General features: G+C 35.0%; 1 long non-coding RNA gene across 1 annotated transcript in view; it reads left to right on the plus strand.

Annotated features, from left to right (window-relative positions):
* Positions 1-23,369, plus strand: part of LOC131384612 (uncharacterized) — a 461,813-nt gene that overhangs the window by 433,237 nt on the left and 5,207 nt on the right. The window lies entirely within an intron of this gene.

The following is a 23,369-nucleotide window of genomic DNA, read 5'->3' on the forward strand; positions in this document are numbered from 1 at the left end:
TGGTTGTTCAGATTCCAGGCTGCATTGATCTTGTTGAACCTCCATTTTAACATACACCTTCTCAAGAAAGCTGGATATATGGGGTTGTCAATTAAAAATGCCATTTCATCGCTACTCAATTACGTCATTTCTGTTCATAATGCATTGAATAGAACTAAACATGTTACACAGAGATGTATAACCCCCTATTGTTACTTAAATGTCCAGAAATGAACCATGACCCATTGACCAGAAATAGTTGCATGGTGCCATCCCACCATATTAGAATGTAGCAACATCAAATCTTCCTCTGTGCCCAGAAGAAAAGAAAACTAAACATGAGTGATTATTTTAAGCCTCTACAAGTTCTAGAACTGTCCAGGTGAGGGAATAGGAAGAGCAGGGCCATGAAGGTGTAAAATAGTATACTGAGTTCTTGGAGCAACATGGATTCTAGCATTTTTGAAATGTCAAACACAGAGTGGAAATACGGAAGAAGAGTCTGGAGAGTTGCATATGAACCAGGTTACACAGCAATTTACAAAGCAGATGGTGATTTCATCATGAAGTCTATCTTGATTTACTCTAAATTTAATCAGAAAATTAACTTTTAGAACTGTTTAAAACATACTCTACTCGTCTGTCTAAAATATTGCCCGATAAGATTAAAAGTTATCTAGGGGTATACACGCACCTTGCTCTTGGGAATTCCTCTACTGCCAGCAAGAAGAAATTTTAATTATGGCTAAACTGGATAACTTTCATATGCTACCATACGATTCATAACTGGTGGAAACACTCAGACATCATGTAGTAGTCACAGCTGAATGACTTTGGAGAGTATTGGCAGCCTGGATCTGGAGTCCTTATCAGTCTCCACCATAGGCTTTATCGTGGCATTGGGTTTATTATTTCACTGGCTGAGGAACTCTAATGCCCAGTGCTGTCAGTCAGATACATAAAACAGGATCACAATTCATTGTAACATATTTAAAAAGTGAGACTTCAGAGGTAAGTGCTGAAATTGAAAGGACATATTTGATTATATTTTGAACTTGCTGAAAGTTCTGTTGATAAATTGAAATGTAAACAGCACAAACAAACTTTTTGAAGTTTCATTAATCCTAGAAAGAAGAATCGGAATGTTTAGCTTTCTAGAAAAATGAAAGAGGCTAACAGGAAAAATAGCTATAGGAGAGAAGTAGAGAAGTTTTATATAAAAATTTTGCTAAAAGTAAAAGACTTCCATAAAGACTCTCTGATTTATGACTATGTCAAGACGTTGACCATTAAATATGTACAAATAATTTACTTCTTTATATCTGAGTTTTTACATTTACATATTGAAGTATAGGAATAGATCATATCTAATGTAAGGATTTATAAAGGCATATATCTTGTTTTCTAAGTTTAACAATTATTGAGCACTAACATTAATTTAATTTGATTTGGTTTGGAGATTACCTAGATAACATCTCTGGCTGTAGTTTTGTTTAGAAGAAATTTTTATCAAACCTCTGAGTGGCCCTTCCTTGCTGACTGAGTAATGGTCAGTATTTGGATATCTTTAGAAGAGGTGTTTGTATAACTTGAAAACACTAGAACTGCACTGGACCTGGTTCCTTCATGGAATCATTAAAAAAATACACATTGCAATAAACAAAAATAATAATAAGGCACTTATTATTTAGATCTTTAAGAGCCTTTAAAGGGATCCAAGTAATGAGGTTCAAGACAAGTGGTGCCAAAATACGCCACCTTGGCATTTGAGAAAATAGCAGAAGCAGGAAGAACTCTCTGAGACCCCTTCTTCCCTGAAGTGTGTCATAAGTCCTAGCTGACCTTCCCCTGGAAGTTGCTCATAAAACTCTCATTCCAGAGCATTCCTCCCTATGCCCAGAGGAAAGGAGTGTCCTCCTCTGTGAAGACACAGAGACATCAAGAAGAATCTGACCAAAAGACCTTGCTAAATTCCCACCAATTTATTATCATTAGATCCTACTCTTTTGTCTTCCAGTCATGAATTTCCATAAAAATACCCATTTTTCCCTGTTTCTTTGGGTCTTCATTTATGAAGGATCCCATGTTATGTAAAATATATATTAAAACAATTCGTGTGTTGTTTTCTTATTAATTTGTCGTTTGACATAGAGGTTGCAGCCATAAACTTCGTGATGGATGAGGAAAAAATATTACCTTTCTCCTCTACAATAGTAAACCAGAGCAACAATTCTAATTTATTTATTTATTTAGAGACAGAGTCTTGCTCTGTCACCCTGGCTGGAGTGCAGTGGCACGATCTTGGCACACTGCAACCTCCGCCTCCCAGGCTCAAGTGATTCTCCTGCCTCGGCCTCCCGAGTAGTTGGGATTATAGATGTCTGCCACTACACCTGGCTAATTTTTGTTAAAAACAAGGGCACTGACCTCAAGTGATCCTCCCTCCTAAGCCTCCCAAAGTGTTGGTATTACAGGCACAAGCCACTGCACCCAGACTCAATTCTTAAAATCTTATTTCTCAATCCCTGGTCTGCCATAGTCCATGGTTGCTCTAGAGATTCTCTCACAACAAAATGCATCTAGCATAACCTGCCTGACTTTCCTCTTTCTTTATCCCCCTATGACATGCTGCAGCTGTGCTATGTCCCTGATAGAATTGTCTATAAGTATTCCCACCCCTGCCTAAGGATACTGCCTGGCTTCTCCAGGATGACCCTCTGCTTCCTGGTCTTCCTGTGTTCCTCATGGACAGTTGTGCACACAACCTCGTGAGAAGGAAGTTTTTCTCATTTATTTTTATCTTGAGAAATTATTGACTAGAATTTCTCATCATAAAAAGAGACACAGTCTCCACTCATCTCACTCATGGGTTTTTATACTGCATGCAAATCCTCTCCTGTTTATTTCTTTGTACTACTGGGATAAGGCTAATTTCCTTTAAGAAGTTCTTGGAGTATTGTCAAGCTCAGGTTTGCTGTGTCTATCAGATAATGCTCTTGTAAACTTGGGAAAGGGAGAAAGGAGACATGTGAGTGAAAGAGTTTAATCCCTTCTGACTTGACAGCCAGTGAATAAAGCAACTGAAAAAACAAAACAAGATGCTATCCTAGAACAGTCATTTTTTAATTAGTGATCAATTCCATGAGATTATCTAACATTCCCCAATTTCTGGGAAGTTCAGGTAGATTATCAAATTTGCCCTACCTTTGCTGTTTCTTTAATGGGTCAGAATATGGGCAGCTGAGAAGTCACAGTACTCTTATTACTTTCCCTGTGTACACACTTGAAGCAGATTATACATCTGAATATTGGATAAAATTCCATCTGCAAAATTGGAGAACCATTTATACTTCCAACTGGGACCTCACTTTGGAAATGTAACTTCTAAAGCATTTGAGATATACTCCTATTCTGTCTTCCTCTGAAACCTGGCCCAATGATGTAGATGTGAAATTAATCATTCATGATCTTCATTGCCTGATATTCTGTCTTTGTTCGGATAAGTTCACAAATAACTGTAATTCACATTTCCCTCCAATATTATCCTTCTCTTTAAAAAATACATGATTGTATAGCAAATCTTGCTGCAGAAGTTCTACATGGACTTAACCTGTTTCTCATTCACCAAGCTTTCCTCTTTCTCACTCTCTAAAAATATTGTCATAAAATTTTCTCGATCTGAACTGGACAGAAAAACAACTTTTCTTTTCTTTTCCTGAATAACTATAAAGTAAAAACATAAATGGGAGACAAGGAAAAAAGTCCTCATAGAAATGGAAATTATATTAGTCTGTTCTCACACTGATATTAGGACATACCTGAGACTGGGTAATTTATAAAGAAAAGAGATTTAATTGACTCACAGCTCCACATGGGTGGGGAAGCCCCAGGAAACTTACAATCATGGCAGAAGGCATCTCTTCACAGAGTGGCAGGAGAGAGAGGATGAGTGTCAAGCAAAGGGGAGAAGCCCCTTATAAAACCATCAGCTCTCATGAGAACTCACTGTCACAAGAACAGCATGGGGGTAACCACTCCCATGATTCAATTACCTCCCACTGAGTCCCTCCTACGATGTGTGGGAATTATGGGAACTACAATTCAAGAAGAGATTTGGGTGGGGACACAGCCAAACTATATCAGAAATCATTATATCATTATGACTTTGAGTCCATGGATGATTTTTGTAGGTGTCTCTTTAGATACCATACTATAAATTTTTAATGATGAATGATGCTAGTAGCAAAATTTAACATAATTCAAAATCTTATTTTCCTTAACTTCAAGCGTGTTATTTTCTGCAAATCCCTCTAGGACCTACCCTAAGGAAACTTTCTAAACCATTATTGTGAAGGGATTAGTACATGCTGAAACATTGCTCCCTTCAGCCCTCAGAAAGAGCTGGGAAACTCTGAGGTAGCTTTTAGTTATAGGCAGCCTTGTTGCCTCAGGCTGAAGCCACTTTGCCCATATACTCTAATGGACTGTATAAAAATTATTATTTTCTATTTGACCCATGGTATAAGAAAAAATGCGATGTACTGATTCACATTTCCAGAATTCTGTAATCACAATTTCTATTGTAATATCCAATTTTCTAGTGGAGTTAGTCTTTGCAAAAGGGTAGAGTGGACTTGAACTAATCGGAGTAAATTCGTTATTTTTTTCTCATGCCATCCAGAAAGAACGTGACTTGTTAAGAAACTGTGTTTGCAAGAAAGAGTTCATCACTTTACAACTTCTCATGATCATTTAATTTTTTTCTTAAAAAATAAAAAACTAAAAAATTCCTTAATGAAATTAACTTGCTTAATTTTTATTTTTCATATTTACCATCTAGTTGCAAAATATACATTTTAACCAGTATTCCAATTTTTACCTAGAAATTGCCTCTTCAATAATTTTTGAGTTTGAGATTTTACTTCAAGAATGATGACTCATATCAAATTGGTTATTTATATTCTAATTGCAGTAATATAGCAACCGTGTTAGAATGAGTCAGCAAGGTACTAGACCTTAGGCATTCAATTTTTAACAGACAATAAAATATAAATTAAATAAATGATGAGCCAAATTCCTGCTCCTGTCTTGGCTCAGTCCTTTTGTGTAGTCCCAGAGCAAGAAACAGAGTCCAAAACCAAAAGTAATTTAAAAGCAGTTAGTGATTGCCAGTGTTGGCTGAGGCTTCAAACATCACTAAATTTAACCAATTTCCAACTCAGAGAAGTATTTCTCTTTTTTTCAGAATCTTCTTTTCTCCCTTCTGGGATTCCTAAAATTCAAGATTACTCACAAGATTTCTTCTAATCTCACACATATTAAAAAAAAACGAAAAATAAAAACAAATAAACAAATAAAATTAAAATTCTCTGTGTTCACTACTTAAATGGCTTTTCCTTTTTAACTGTTCCTCTCCTCAATGTTAATACTTCCTCCTGCCATACATGGCAATAGATTTCCTGCTGCTACAATTGGCCATGCCCTGTTGTTTTGGATATTTGAAGGGTCTAGGAGGTCTATGCTTCTTCATATTCACTTATCTTAATTTATGAAAAAGAAAGAAAGAGAGGAAGGGATGGATGCAAAAAGGAAGGAAGAGAAAGGAAGGAAGGAAGGAAGGAAGGAAGGAAGGAAGGAAGGAAGGAAGAAGGAAGGAAGGAAGGAAGGAAGGAAGGAAGGAAGGAAGGAAGGAAGGAAGGAAGGAAGGAAAAGACAAGACAGGGAGAGAGGAAAGGAGAGAGAGAAAGACAAGAAAGAGAGAAGGAGAGAAAGAAAAAGCATTCACATAGTCCATTTGGAAGTCCTGCACTTTTGCTCAGTATGCTTTTTGAAACAAAATTCCTTCTTAGACTTTGTGGTCAATCAAATTATTCACCTAGTTACAGTTTATATACTAAGAAAAATAGGGATCCAAGAATGTATGCCATTATTAGCAAATTGGAAATTGGAGTCTAAGTAAAAGAAAAAGGTAAAAGAGTGAGAAAAGGAATGGGTGTATATTATATGCATTACACTTTGAAACTTCAGAAAACCATCATGAAATTCAAAAGAAACTACCTAATATTGGAAATTGATAAAGCTGATTAGAAAATCACTACTTAAAAAGTACTCCATAGCACTATAACAGATGATATATTTTATCTCATTCCTGTTAACTGTTTCACAGAATAGATGATAAGTCTGGATTTTACAGTGACGACTGATTCTCAAAGACTGATTGAAATCACTCTATTAGTAACTGGCTGAGTCAGGATGACAGGAGCTTTCTTTAAGGAAGGTATCTATTTAATCATTTCCACAAATCTATAAGATATTTTTCACTTTCATTTTACCAATTGTAAAACTCCAGCCAGAGAATTTAAGCCGTCTAAAACCATCAAAGCAGCACATTATTTGTATTGAAACTTTTGGATCACCCTGGTTATATAGGTATTGACAAAGAGTCTCTCATTAACGAAACTTTAGTCAGGCTTTTCTGAACTTTAGGCTCTGACTTTGAGGTTTCTGTGTTCATCTCTGTTTATGTAACCACCCAATAGCTTCTTGCCTGCTGCCTAGACAGAGCCAACTTATCAAGACAGAGAAACTGCAACAGAGAGAGTTTGATTCACACAGAATTGGCTGTACAGAAGATTGGAATTTTAGTTTTACTCAAATCAGTCTCCCTGAAAACCCAAGGACTGGGGTTTTTAAGGGTAATTGCTGGGTAGGGGGGTCAGAAAGTGGGGAGTCCTGATTGTTTGGGCCAGAGATAAAATCACATAGAGTGGAAGCTGTCTTCTTGAGCTAAGTCAGCTCCTGGGTGGGGGCCAGTTCTACTCAACCAGGAACTGACTCAGTGCAAGAAAACAACTTTATCATTCTGGTTGGTGTCAGGTAATCCATTGAGCACAGGGTCTGCAAAATATCTCAAGCACTGATCTTAGGTTTTGCAACAGTGATGTTATCCCTAGGAGCAATTTAGGGAGGTTTAGAATCTTTTAGCCTCCAGCTGCATGACTCCTAAATCATAATTTCTAATCTTATAGTTAACTTGTTAGTCCTGCAAAGACAGTCTAGTCCCCATGTAGGAAGGGGTTCTGTTTTGGGAAAGGGCTGTTATCATCTTTGTTTCAAAGTTAAACTATTAAAGTAAGGTCCTTCCACAGTTAGTTCAGCCTATGCCCAGGAATGAACTAGGACAGCTTGGAGGTTAAAAGAAAGATGGAATCAGTTAGGTCAGATCACTTTCACTGTCATCAATTTCTGTTATAATTTTTGCAAAGGTGGTTTTATTTATCAAATTTTAATAAGAATCATGCTAAGTCAGTTTAGCCAGAATCCCATACCCTCAATATACAATCACCCTTGATATATGATCATGTTCCTCATGTTCCACCATTCCCTTGGTGATGTTTGATCACTCTGGCCTGCTTTCAGCAAGAGTCTTGTTAGGTCATTTTAGCCCAGAATCTCATCTTGTCCCTGAATTTTCCTGTTAGTAATTTTCAATGCACTGACCCTCACCCTACTCTTTAGGTATAAATTGCTGCTTTTCCTTGCTGTGTTCAGAATTGAGCCTCATCTCTCTCTCTCCTACTAAAAACTCCGTTGCAGTAGACCCTCCCCCTTTACCATTCTTTAAGCATCATAAATATTCTTAATAGTGTCAAATATATATATGTAAATTTGTGTATTTATGTATATGTAATTTATGTATAGATTTATATACATGTATATAGAAATAAATTTACATGTAAAATGTTTATATAACCATACATGCAGATTCATGCACATATATACACAAGATATATAAATATAACATACACATATATGTATGAATAACATACATATAATTGCAAAAATACAATCATATGATTATGCTCTATTTTCATTTCATCAATAAATATTTAAAACTCTTGTTTTTATCTATGAGCATAAGCTGTATGTGTATATATGTTATTTTCATATACTCACACCCACAAATACGAACTTATTTCTAAGTCATCAACTAGGGATAAATTCATACAAAGTCATGTATTCAATCACCTATTTTTGGACATTTCGGGTACCCCATTTGAAAATTATTGTTGTTGTATTTTAATATTTTTCCATATACATGGAATATTAAAATAAACATTCCTTTGGTAAAATAATAATACATTAAGTGCAGTGAAATAACTGAGTAACATTTTAAAAATTTAGATATAGATTATAAAATGTTATATAATAAGATCAAACCAGTTATAGTTTATGAAAGTGTTCCTTTCTTCTACTCTGTAAGTCTTTTGCTAATATTTTCACATATGATGATATCCCAGATGACTCAGTGAAAAGTCAACATCAATATTTTGGTAATTTATATTATGATTTTTACTTGTATCCAGTACTTCCTCTTATTTATTGGTCATTTGCAAGTCCAGTACCTCTCTAATCTCAAGTACTTCGCTCATCTTTTGTTTTTTTCTTGCTATTTTTCTGGCTTAGAAAACCTCAAAGCTCATTTAATTGAACCCTACCTTCGCTAGGTCTCCAGTTGAACATAGGTGAAAAAAGAAAATACCGTCTCACTTTTGAAGTGTGACCGCTAAGAACTGCCATTCTTTAGTATAGCCTGGCAATCTCACTATAGTTTCCAAGTTCACTCACCCTTTTCCACTCCTGGATGACTCTTCACAGCTTCTCTCTTCTCAACTCTCCAAAACTTTTACCACTTGCTGTTTCCCCAAACTCAGCTCCATCACACGGGCATCCTCTTATTGTCCCTGAAACTTACTAAACACATTTAATGTTGTGTTTTTGTCTTCTGTCTGGAAAATGCTTTGTCTACATGATTCGTGGGCTTATTTCACTCACATGTATTTCTCTGAGCATCCCATGTTGACGAGCAGCTCTGAAACTGCAATCCTTATGGCCTAATTCTCTTACTCCACTTTATTATTCAGCATTACATTTATCCCATAGTGGACTTGGTTATTTATTTTATTTCCTACTACTAGAATTTCATACACTTGAAACACATAGATTCTTTTATGTTCATTAGTTTATTGCTATATTTGGAACCTAAACCATACAAAGTAGAATATAAATGCATTATGTATACTAAAAAAATTAACTTGCCTTTTTTTGGTCAATTGTCTACTCAACTATTTGCCTTTTCTGTCTTTTCGATTTATTTTTTGGTCCGTTAAACTTTTCTAATAAATTTATCTGGAGTTTATATGCATTGAAATTATAAAGCTTGCCTTAAATGTGTTAAATTTCCCAGGGTGCTGGTAGGCTTTATTACTTCTGATATAGAATGACAGATATTTTGGATTTGTATTTATATATTTGTAAACTATCTACTTCTCTCTGTGATTCTCTCTGTGATTCTATTTTTAGAAAGCCTTTTTCTTTTTCAAAATGAGAGCACTATTTCTATTTATTATTTATTACATTGTATATGATTTACTTCACATTTATGTCGAATATTCATGAATTTTATTTTGGTTTATGGTATAGAATAAAAACTAAGTTTCTTAGGCCACCTTTGCCACATTCCATATTCCTATATACTTTTGAGTCTGTTACAAACATTCTTGGCATATTCTTTTTGATGATCTTTTTATTCCTGCAGTTGAGCCTAACTTTTCAATGTTCTAAACGTATAAGGTTTTATTAACTTAGGATGAATACATTCCCTCTTGTCATCCTCCTTTCTCAAATTTACTTTAAACATTCTTGTTCAATACTTCTAGATAAAATTTAAAATAATTAAGTGACCCCAGCTTATCCCCAGAAAAATCTAGAAATATTGATGTTTTCATTTGTTAATTACTCTGATGAAAGTCAACATCTTTTAAGCATTACGGTTTTTTTTGTTTGTTTGTATAGCAATATGACATGCTTTTCTATTTTAAGGTGATGTTTTGTCCTTTGACATAAAATGTTTACTTGTATATACAAGGTTATGATTATGGAAACAGAAAATAAGCAGCAAAATCTTAGAAAAAAGTAAAACAGTGTAATATACAATCTTTTTCTTTACTCTTAATAAGTCATGGAAAGTCCTACCCACTTCTCAGAAGTAAACATGTGTAACATTTTGCAGTGTAGTATTTTTAACTTTTCTGCATGTTTAAGTAAATATAGGTACATAGCTGTAGAGTAAATATCAAAGCATTCTAGAACTTGCTTTTACATTTGAAATAGATTTTTAAGGATAATAGGTGTGACTGTAAACCATTGCTTACAGTTTTGTGTCATATGCCAAATATTCAATTGCATATATCAGTGGTTCTCACCAAGGCCTAGACCCTGATTAGGCCATCTGTAAGTTTCTGATGATTTTGGTGAGTGGTGCCCCCAGCACTGGTATTCTTAGAAACATTTTAGGTAATTCGAATGTGTACCTAGGAGTGGTAACTGCCACTTAATGTGAACCGAGATTTCTTAACCAATTATTTATTGATGAATGTTTGGATCCCACTAAGCTAGATTTTGCTGCACTAACAAACAACCCCAACACCTCCCTGGATTAACACTATAGAAGATTATTTCTTCTTATGCTGTATGTCTAATACAAGGAGATGGGCCTGAGGCTGTGACTGGCATTAGGGCTTTCCATAGATATTTGGTATTATCTCTTTGTCCAAGCAGTTGGAGAATAATTAAAACACGGAGCAGAGTCCTTAGAGAGCCCATGAGTATTTTGCATGAGTGAGAAACAATCCTTTATTGAGTTAAGCCATGGATGGTCTCATCTGGAAGTTTTTAATTACTACAGCAAAATCTAACCTATCCCTACTTAAAAGGGATGTCTGCTCGTTGGAGTTACTCAGTAGCCCAGGCTAAAAATCACTTCATCTCAACCTGACTGTCAATAATCATACAGCAGTAGAAAAGGATGGAGTGCGTGAAATGGGTTCTATTTTTTTTAAAGCTTTAGAACTAGAAATGGCGTGTATCACTTAATCTCATATGGCCGAAAGCACCCTAACCCCCAAAGACTTTGAATTCATTATATGATTGGAATGTGAAGAGCCAGATATTTTTGGTAAGCAGCTCCAGTGGCAATCACAATGGCAGTACTCTTCCTATGTGTAAAGAATAGCAAAGGAAAGAGTCACACATTTAGATCTACATGCTTTAGATCTTTACATAAAAATAATCAGAAATTTATTTAGGGATATAAGTTATCCCAGCACCTGATGATCTATTGGTGAAAAAATAAATAAATGTCATCAGGTGTTATTCCTTTTTGACATACTATTAATGCAGGAGAGGGCAGGGAAGTGCTGGGGAGAGGAGAGTGGGGTCCCTGGCCAGGGCTCCAACCTCAGGCCTGTGCCCATGGACCTAAGTGAGAACAAGCACTCCTGTTTTCTTGCCAGAATGTTGCATTTTCCCAGACATCTCTGGCCCACCACGCCCTCCAACTTGTGCCCATATAAACCTCAGACCTTAGCAGACACACACACAAGCAGCTGAACATTGAGACCAGCAGACCAACAGACCAGCAATGGTGGAAAAACGCGGCAGAGAAAGAGAGAAGGGGAGGGACATTTGGACATTGAGGGGAGTTCAGCCGGGGGCAGTTGGAGAAGAGTCCGGCTGCTGGGAGACCCGACTCCAGGGGAAGACGAACTTATCCCCCCATAACTCCTTCCAGCTCCCCATCCACCTCGCTGACAGCCACCTCCACCCCTCAATAGAACTTTGCACTCATCCTTTAAGCCAGTGTGTGATCTGATTCTTTCAGGATACTGGGTAAAAGCTCCGGATACAAAAGGCTGTCACACAGAGCCTCTGCCCTTGAGATAAGGCAGAGGGTCCATTGAGCTGATTAACACACAAGCCATTTGCAGACGGCAAATCTCAAAGAGCTTTGTAACACATGCCCACTCGTGCTTCAGGAGTCGCAGACACACAGCCCTAGATGCTGCCATGAGGCTGGTGCCCAAAAGCGCTCGTGCCGGCCCGGCCTCTGCATCTGCCCATCTGTATGCTCTCCACAGGAGTTTGAACTAAAGGGTGACCAAGCAGGCAAGCCACACCTCTGTCGCATGCCCTGGGATGGGAATCAGGGAACTCTCCTGTTTCGCTATCAAATAATTATCAACGATTAGTTTATTGTAAGTTAAATGTATTGCATATGTATGGATTATTTTAAGGTGAAAACATAGTAAAAGAAGTAAAAAAAAATGAATGGATTATAGAGTCCCCAAAATCTATGTTCAAATCCCAAGTTACCTGTTAACCACACTGGGCGAAGATTTAATTCCTCTACGCCTGTTTAACCACCAGTAATATGTACCATGATGTTGGGTATCTCTTACAATTATGTGAGATAATGTATATAATACACCAAGTACATTGGCAAGTTCGTAGTAAGGACTCAAGAAATAGTGTATTACTCTGAACCCCCATCTTTCTTCCATGCCTCATGACCCTAATAAATTTTATATCCATAAATATAAATATAATTTTCATGTCAGAATTAAGAGAAATATAATACTTAGCCGCAGATTTCAAAAAGAAAGAGAAAATAAATGATACCACAAGCAAAGTCAATTACCTTGGCAAGAAAAGGTCAGGCTACCCAGCAATAAGCAACCCTGCCAGATGGAGTTCTTCCTTCACCTTTTTAATTACATCAGTTTATTTGAAGACATAAAGAATCAAAAAGAAAATGCAGGTCGATGTGTGTGAGAGCGAAAGATAAGATCAAATGATAGTTCTGGGGAGCCATTTTGACATGTCCTAGGTCTTGTTAAAGCGGCAGGGCATCTGAAAAGTTTTGATTCTGTTATGCCACAAGGCACTGAGCAGCATATTTAGTGGAAATGAAAGAGGACACCTATTGCTCCTCGAGTGCTTTCTCCTAAAACAGGCAAGGACACAGAATTCAGAGAAGCTTTTTTTCTTTTTTTTCCCCCCACCACTGAAAGTTGCACTCTTTTACCTTTGCCTTTGTTTGTGACAAGGCCATTTTCTCGTTACCTCAAGAATAATTAAAAAAAAAAAATAGATAAAACCCAGCAGAGACTTTAAAAACTAAAAGCGTTGAACTTGAATTTTACATACTTTCTCTTTGACCCCACATTTATGAGGAATATTTTCCTTACAAATACAACACATGTTTACAATTACTTCTGAAAATGATTTTTAAAAAACAAGCTCATGCATACTTTTAAGGACAAAACAGCATAAGAGTTTCATCTAAACACTGAATCAGGAAAAATATCAAAACAAAACAAAAATAATTATTTGTCTGGGTGTGGTGGCTCACGCCTGTAATCCCAGCACTTTGAGAGGCCAAGGTGGGTGGATCACCTGAGGTCAGGAGTTTGAGACCAGCCTGACCAATATGGTGAAATCCCATCTCTACTAAAAATACAAAAATTAGCTGGGCGTGGTGGTGTGCACCTGTAGTCCCAGCTACTCGGGAGACTGAGACAGAATTGTTTGAACCCCAGAGGCAGAGGCTGCAGTGAGCTGAGATCGTGCCATTGCACTCCAGTCTGGGCAACAGAGCGAGAGTCAGTCTCAAATAATAATAATAATAATAATAATAATAATAATTTTTATAACCTATAACACATAGCAGATATTCCCAAGTTATTAAATGGCAGATAGTGATAGTTAATAATTAGTCAAGGTAATTTGACTGCTTTAGGTTTCTGCTTTTGGTATCACCAATGTTTAATAATTTTTGTTTTTTTAATATATAAATGGCTCATTTATTAACTTTCATATAGCATAGGACTTAAAAGGACAATCAGTGTAATAGGTTGCATGAATAAATTCATGTTCTGTACCTCCACCTGCTGGGATTGAGGGCCAGAACAAATACTATAAATTAAAATAAGAATAAATACAAAGATAGCCAATCAAGGAATTTCAGAGCATATATATATAACCATGTAGAAAGACTTTCTTTTTTAAGAGTTGAAGTAATAAAAGAGGGAAAGTAAACTGCAATTCTAGGCATAATGCAAAAAAAAAATTCAGTGTTGTGAGGTTAGGCGGGGAAAATTCTGCGGCAAGACAGCAAAGATAAGTGAAAGTGCTGCTCAATGTAAAAAAAAAAAAGTCCTAAGCAGCTGTCTAAAGGGTGTTTGGTGAATTTTGAAATAGAAGAATGATGTTCAAAAAAAAATACGCAATTTAACTGTTATCATTTTGTGCAACAGAGTGTCCATATTCAAAAAGATCTGTGTCACAATTTTGTGAAAACATTGATAACCTGGACTGTATTTCAGAGGACGATAAACAGGATGAAGTGATTTGGCACAATTGTACATTACATGTGGAAAAGCTAATGAAATTTACACTAAGGAAGTATACTTTTTCTAAAAAAATGGTTCTTGCCTTCAAAAAGTGTTAGGGCTGCCATTTTGAATAGAAACTATGTTTTCTGTGTAACGTCTTACTACTGAAAATAGTAGAAATTGTAAAAAGTAAGTCTTGTCAAAAATGTAAGAGAAATAAATGTCTTAAATTAAGCATTAGCTAATCGTTATTGAGAGTTTGCATTGTTTCTGGCACCATTGTATAAGCTTCCAATATATTTATCCATTTAACACATCAGCTTTGTGATTTAGAAACTATTATTTATGCCATGACACATGTGACAAAACTGAAATTAAGCAGAAGCATTTTCTTTTAAAAGACAGAAACTTGTTTTATGTCACAATATACATTAGAGCCAGAATTTGAACTAGAGGCATCTGGTCAAAGAGCTGGTGATCTTAATTACCTCCTCATTATAAAACTTGATGTAAGGTGGTTGACCATTTAAGCCCCTTAATGATTACAGAATTGAATCCAATGAGTGAAGTGCCATATTCAAGGCATACAGATGGGAAAAAGGCAGCAACAAGAACTCCAGAGTCTTGACTCTCAGAACAACAGTTTGTTTTTCTCCTGTCATTAGTTTGACTCATATTATTGGCCTTCCATTGCTTTCCTCAAATTATCTACATGGCAGTGTTTAAAATATTAAGGTTCCTATGATTATTGAAGAGGAAATGAGTGCTTAGGAAGAAACCCAACAGACTGTTCAGTGACATTGTTGATTATAAGACTGAGAAATCAGAAGAAGCTCAGCAAAATATAGTCGTATTACTGACTCTTTGAGCTAATAATTGCTAGACTTGAGAGTCTTTAGACTGGAGAAAGAAAACTACAGTTTTTTTTATGATTCTGATATTTTAAATGGTATTCAAGGCAAGACTATACCTCGACAGTGAAATAAAAGAAGAGAAGGCAAGAAATGAGAAATTAGTATCTAAGGCAAAAGAGAGCGTAAGAATCGTAAGGTTAAATTGCAGGCTAAAAAATACAGAACACCTAGATTTCACCTCCTTCAGTTCTTACCCAGGAAACTTCTTCCTCACTTCCTTTATTATTTCCTTTGACAAATATTTGATAAATACAGAGGTAAATGTGCAGAGTTCCTGACTAAATGACTTATTTACCTTACTGTAGAGAGGCTGTGGGAAAAGACAAAATGCAAATTAGTAATACAAGCATGCATGTTATGTACAAAGTGTTTCCCTTTCTGCATATTGAAACTGATAGTACATAACATGATGATTTCAACAAACATGTTAGAGAATCAGATTGTGAGTACCAACACAGCCCCTGCTCAGGTTTTAATAAAGTATTCCTTTTCAAAGACCCACAAAAACGAACTTCTGAATTTTGTGACTTGTAATTATCTGACTGCCGAATCCTTAAGAAAGGCATTTGATTTTTTAACAGTAATGATAAACTTGTGCCATAACACTATACTTTCTTAGTACAAACTTCCCTCTTCTCGACTTGTCAACATAAAGGTCTCTATGTGTTGGACTAAAACTGTTCAATGTCAGCTTGATATTTATATTATATATCTAGAAATTAATATTTGCCCTGAATAATGGTACCATCAAAGATAACTGTTAACCACACTTTTTGGTGATATATGACACATGAATATTCCACTTATTTAGTGGTAAAACATAAGAGAACTTGATTCACATGGAATTCAGCTAGAAATTGAAAGAGAGCATTAGAATTTTATAAATAAATTCCTGATTCTATTTTGCAATTTGGCCGACATGATTTTCTGCAATAAAAAGATTATCTAGAGAGTAGGAAGAACATGCAAATAGCATTTATAGTTTCCAATGGATTATGGGTTTCAAAGAGGCCTGTTAGATGACAACACAGCACCAAGTCAAAATGTGTTGTGTGGGAAAGGAGTTTACAAAACTAGGAAACTGAGTTTTAGGAGACATTATCATAACACAGTCACTGGCATAGAAATATTAAGATGAAGTTACTAGGCTAAGATATAAATCAAACATGTATGTAATAAATGACCATATATATTACATAAATTTAGGGCAGAAGGAGAGTTAATCTGATGCTGAATTTCTGAATAGTTAAAAAGAGCTTCTAACATGCTTTCTTTCTAAGGCCAAAAATGGCCCTAGAGATTAATGTCTACTGATATCTGCAATAGTGGGTGGTGCGGAAGTTATGTCTTATTTATCTGTGTATCTAAGAAGCCGGGAAAGAACTTAATGCATAGTAAATGCTCAATATGAATACTAAGCAAACTTTGATAAATATAATAATCAGCTTTATTTAATTCTGAGGACTCTGAGCCTTCAGAAAATCTAAATAAATAAAACAATAAGTCCAAGATACATCTCTGAATAGTAATTCCTACAATAATATTATGAAACAAAATAAAACAAATCAGTGAGAAATAAAAGGAGAGAAATCATGCATATGGCACAATCAAGTTAAAAAGATGATGATAACTAAATTACTGAATAATGTGCTCAGCACAATATATAAATTATACCGTTTAATCAAACAAAAATTAAAAGTTTTATTAAAAAGCAGGTAATATTTTTATTTGCATGTTAGAAAATTGAGGTTTTGAGATTAGGTTACCGGGTCATGGTCACAAAGCTAGAAAGTTGTTGACTCAGAGATTTAATTCAGATCTGTCTCATTCCATAACTGCTCAGAGTTTAGTAATCTGGAAAAGGAGATCTGCGGTTTCAATCAAAGTTGGGGAGTGCCATTTGGCATATGTGGACTATGTAACTCACTGGGAAACTGTGTTTCCTGCTGCTAAATGCTAGTTGTGTATAATATATGAATTCTGTGTTATCGAAGTGCTTTGTTCCAGAAGGAGTCAGCTTCTCATTAGCAACCTAGGCAGCAAGCTGAATGTATTATAACTCAAAACCAAAATAGAATCTTACTTTCACATGGGTAAACTTTCATTTGAGCAATGCAGGAGAATAGTAGAAGGTCTGAATTACATATGGCTGAGGGTTTCAATAAGATAAAGACTGATCAAACACAGAATTAAAATACAATTTGTTAAATTACTATTTCTGAGGCCCACATGCATAAACAGAAATAAAGTGTAGAAATATATAAAATGTAACATTTTTAGAAAAATATATTCCCTTCTCTGGTATATATTTATACACACAGATATAAATATATACACATGTATACATATGTATTTTATATATATGATATATTTTGTGAGGTGGGATCTTGCTGTGTTGCCCAGGAGACTGGAGTGAAGTGGCTGTTCACAGGCACAATCATCGTGGACTGCAGCCTTGAACTTTTGGTGTCAAGCAATCCACCCACCTCAGCCTCCTAAGCAGCTGGGACTACAGGTGAATGCCATTGGATGTGGCTCTCATCTTCAGTTTATGATGGGATGGGGGCTGGAGTAGGTGAGCTAATGGTATGGGATTGGTAATATTTTAATAATGAGAGACACAACAATAATAATATAATAATGTGAAGGAAGTTGTTGTATGCAGACTTCCAGGATGGCGGCCAAAGGTATTTTCCATTTGGTAATAATGCCCTTATAGAATCTGTTCATTTGAGTGTGGGCTGGACATAGTGACTTGATGCTACCAATAAAAGACAACAATAGTGCTGAGATTTAATTTGTATGACAAAATTACAAAACACTGCAACTTCTTTCTGAATGGCACATTCTCTCTTTATTGCCATTCTTGCTAGCATGCTTTGATAAAGCAAGCTACCACAAGAGAAATCCACACGTCAAAAAACTGGGGGTGGTTTCCAGCCAAAATCCATTAAGAACTGAGACCCTTTGTCCAATAGCCCTTTAGGAATTCAATTCTGTCGATTAAGTTTGGAACTCTATGTTTCTACAGCTGAGCATTCAGCTGGGACTGCAGACCCTGAGCTGACACATTGATTCATTACAGACTTCTGAAAGAATATGAATCAGAGAATCCAAATAAGCCATGCCCAGGTTCCTAATTCATACAAACATGGAGATAATAAATTAGTGTTGTGTTAAGCCACTGAATTTGGGGTAATTTTTATGCAGCAATAGATAACGAAACAGAATTGGCTGATAACTCGCTGTATTTTTTGCATTGATTTTATATCCCTTCCAATCTCAGCCATCCCCACAACCTGATGTGGACTCAATAGCTGTTGTAAACCACTGTCAACTCCTTTTACATGTATTTTAGAAACATAATATTTCTTTTTGTTCATTTCCATTTTGCAGTCTAACTTGGAGAAAGCCCAGAGAACCTTTGCAAAGGAGGCAGATTGAAAACTCAAATAAAATGTGAAAGCATGAATTCAAAGAAAGAATATGCAGTGTTATGGCCTGTAGTGGTAGGAACACTAACCCCAGTACTTGGAGTTTTTTCAAATATAATTTTATCATAAATTATAACTAGAGTTTATTATAAAATAAAATTTTGAGTCAAATTACATTACTAATTTTGGAACACATTCTTTTTGTAGAGTTAATTGAAAAATTACTTTTAAACAATAGACAATTATGTTAAATCTTATTGTGTTAGTGCATAATTGAGGAAGTGCATGACAAAAGACATTTGCTTTGTCACAGAAAAATTGAAGTAAATTAAATATTTGATTATGTGAATATTTTTTCTCTCTTTTGCACTAGATTGGTTTTTTATTTTAAAAACTTATTATAGAAAACTATATAAACAGTCAATGAGATTTTATGTTTTATGGGGATATCTAATCCAATTTCACATCCCCAACACTATTTCTTTGCCATTTCCCTGACCAATCTAACTTCCACAGTAGGCATTTTAACAAAAGCTTCAATAGATTGCTTCTTTCACTTTGGAATTCCACATAGCCTTAAATATCTTAATTTTTATTGTGACTACTTAACATTAATGTATTTTTATGCAGAGTCTCCACATTAACCCTCTCAGCAACCGTCTAAAGTAAGCATCATCATTTCATATCCATTTATGTGTAAATTTGGCATATATAAGAATATAGAGGGTAGATAACTTGCCAAGGCTAAATAGCCAAGGCTAAATTCTTACACAGACAATCTGGTCTCAAAGCTGACACATCTCAGCTTCATGTCATGCTCTATAGTATCTACACATCGAACACTGATTTTTTAATATTTGTATTGTTAACTCTCCCTCTCTGCCTTCCTCTGTTGTCTATAAACTTGTAAACATGTCATATTTTACCTCTTTTTCCTGATTATTTCATATTCGATGTTAAGGCCAGTAATGAACAAATGTGACTTTACAACGGGTTCTTCCTTCTGCACAATTTATGCCATTTATTTTGAATTATGTCATTAATTGGAATTTTAAAATATTTTAACTACGAACAGATCCTAGGCTGTGTTAATGTGGACAATATCGGTTTGGTGTTTCCCCAAACTGGCAAAGACTATTAGAAGTTATAGACTCTGTCATTCCCTTTATATGTATTTGTGTCTCACCTCCATTCCAAAGTTAAAGTCCAGTAATCTTTTGTTAGTATTCTTTTCTTTCAAGTACTTGAGTTGGAAGTTCCAGAGTGTAAAGTCTATATGGGAGGACTGTCCAGTTTTAAAGTGGATTTGGCCTGGTGTTCCTGTTGGCCAATGCAGTGGTACTGGGCAGGCAGGAAAACTAAGAACATAAAGCCAGACAGCTTGGCTTGAATCACAGCATGTCTTATGCTAGCTAGACCAACTTGGGCAAGCTACATAACCTTTCTGTGCTGTATTTACATTTATAAAGTGAAGATAATGGCCTCTGCTTCATAGTTTTATTATGAGGATTGAATAGGGACTAAAAGCAAGTGTTACATAAGTGTTTGCAAAATGAAAATATAAAAATGTACATAATGAGAAAGTAGAGGTAACAAAGAGAAATGGCATGAAATAGAATATGCAGTAATGAAAGATGGGTAAGTATATATAGATCCCAATGCTTTGGCTCCTGAAACCAGATGTAGTTCCTGAGAAATGTCCTTCGTACCATTAAAATAAATTCTGCTTTTTAATTTAAATTATTATAAATGAATTTGTGTTTCTTAAAACTAGATAAGACTTACTTGACTAGAAAAATAATATAGAGTGAGAGGATTAAAATTGGTTACATAGATAAAATGCTTAGCACAACATATAGCATATAGAAAATGTTTAATAAATCATAGCTAAAATTGTTCCTCTAACTCCATCTTTATTTAGTTTTTCTAATATTTAGCTATAATTTTGTCATTTTTATGTTCCGACATATCAATGGTTCAACACTGCCTAGCGAAAACCACTTAGTCTTATTTAAACTTTAAATATCCATGTTCCTATCACTAATCTATCTAAATAAAGTTAGATATTTTATTTCCTTAGAAAGACTCAGTCATGATGCACCCATCCTGATCTGTCAAACATTCTGCTTCTTTGCCTATTCTTAATTTTTCTGGCTTCTGAATAAGAAACATGTTTTCTTTGTTATACCCCACTTATTTGCCTCATATTCCTGGCACAACATGTACAGCTTAGGTATACTGGAAAATCAATTATATTGTTTTGAGACAATCAATCAAAATACCTTGCCTAATCAAACCCAAACCCTAGGTTGTTATTTTCTTATCGTAAGACCTCAAAAAAAGATCTATCTCTGTATCATACAATCAAAAGGTTTTACAAAGAGCCAATCATTTATTTGAACAGTTGCTCCTGGAATCTTCTTAGATGGTGTTGACTTCTTTTCTTGTGTCTTCCTACCATGGGTGTTAGGTTATCAGAAGGTTTTAGAACCCTCATGTATAGTAAACTCTAGTTCTCTCTCGTGACTATACTCCTGGGCATAATAAGGTTGGTATTATGAGTGCTTGTAATCAAGATGTTAGCTCCTGAGGGCATTGCAGATTCTTGAGCATCTGCTTTATTTAACTGTTCACAGAATGTCATGCTAGCAGTAACACTTTTACCCATTTATAAGCAAGATATTTTGTATTGAAATAACTATTGCATTTGATCCAGTTACTTTTTAATTTATCTTATATAGTGATTCACTATCTGAAAAAATTTAATTTTTTATCAAAGATATTTATGGAAATATATCAATAGGTAATATTATACTTGTCAAAACTAAAAAAATGAATAAAAATGGCTTTTTGGGAAAAAGAAGCTATGCAAGGTGCATTTCCCATTTTGATTTTATTTCCTAATGAAAACGACAATCCTAAGGGTTGGTGAAATAGTTCTACTTCTTAGCTCTGCTTCACTTTATTTTTCTGTGACAAATACAATATTCTCAGAAGCTGAAAATATTTTCAAATCATGTAAATCTAGTGAAAATATATAAAATACAGGTGCTAAGGATCGTAAAGCCCTAACTGAGTAATTCAACAAACACTTTTCAAATGAGAACAACTTTTCAAAGCATTTGGTCAGAATGGTCTAAAATCGGGATGACAAATCCATTCAGAAATAGCTCTTTCCTTCGGATGTAGCTCCCATCACATCTATACAATTTCTGGTTCATTCAGTAAATGTCAGTGCAAATATAAAGGACAAGTATTCTTACCGATTTTACAAAATTTTGCCATTGCAAAGGAGTAATGTTGACATTTGTCATTCAACAATAACATCCTTAAGAAACTAAATCATTGTCGATGTTTTTAGAACATTGACTAGTTGCCTTTATCCTTCTCATACTTTCCATATCATTATACATACCATCAAATCCCAAATATGCAGCATAGAATTATTTTTGGAAACTTTATTTAGGGTCCTATTAAGCTATCATTCGTATTTTCAAATATACATTCCATATTAGCTATTAGATACCAGAATATATCAATCAAAATGATCAGAAATATTGATAAGTAGTAAGTGTGCTGGCCTAGAAAGAGCATGACTTTGTAGGGATGCAGACCTGGTTTCTAATTTCAGCTCTGGCTTCTACTACCTGGGAAAGTTATATCACGTCTCTGACTATTGACTGAGTATATGTAACTTGAGCTAGTTATTTATTTGTATTGTTATTACCTCTCAGAAATGAAAATAAAATGTCCTCACAGGCAAATAGAACCAACCATGCTTTTTTATACGACCATCATGAAAACTAAATAAGTTAATTAATATAAAGTTGTCTGTGTGGTTCTTGGAACAAAGTAATTGTTGAATAAATTTTAGCTTTTATTTATTTTTATCTACCCAGGTATAGCTTACACCTTTTGAAATTTTTCCCCTTTAAAATTAATGTCAGTACTTATTTTATTGTTATGAAAAATATCGTTTTGCAAATCTGAAACATAACATAAATTTCCAAAGAGGAATTTCACTGCTGGAAGTCTTGGATTGCTTAGCCCATCTATTTTTACCATCCCCTTGTAGTTTGTCGGTAAACAATCTGAAACTCATAGTGAAATGTTCACAAGGTAATTAATGTGAGCAATTTTCTAAGACAAATATATACCGCCCCCAACACCACCAACCATTTTTTTTAAATTCCACAATGTGAATCCTACTCTAGAGTGTAGAGAGTATTTGCTGCAGAAATGACATTTGGCAACATCCCATTTGCCTGATGTATATTGAGAAAGCAAAAAGTAGACAGTTCTGCTCCTTTTACATATATCTAGTGCAACTTTTTCAGACACGTGAAAGATTAAGTACTAGAGCTGAATGGAAATTTTCAAGACTGGGAATAATAACAAACTTGTATAATACAAAGAAGAATGTCATGTGTTCTTCAGTTTTTGCAATGCTACCAGTATTGTATTTATGAATACATTGTTCCCTTTTCATATATCTATTATTCTACTTTTCCCATACAAGTTGTCTGTATGGACCTACTTTGAAATATACTTGCATACAATTTCAAAGAATATGATTGGGATAACACAGTATTTTTTGGATAAAATAAATTCAAATAGTTGACAAGCCAGTGCTAAGTTTTATTTTTATTCTAGATTTCAGTAGGTGGTTTTTCCAAATGTATATATTACTCTTAGATATGATATAAAATCTTTATCAACTGTATTGTAAATCTTCTGAATGGTTCCATATTTTGAAAAATATTTAAGTGGGAAGGTATTTATGTCACTTAAATCTATAATTCCTTGAA

This window comes from Hylobates moloch, unplaced genomic scaffold (assembly GCF_009828535.3).
Source record: "Hylobates moloch isolate HMO894 unplaced genomic scaffold, HMol_V3 SCAFFOLD_11, whole genome shotgun sequence".
Lineage (NCBI taxonomy): Eukaryota > Metazoa > Chordata > Mammalia > Primates > Hylobatidae > Hylobates > Hylobates moloch.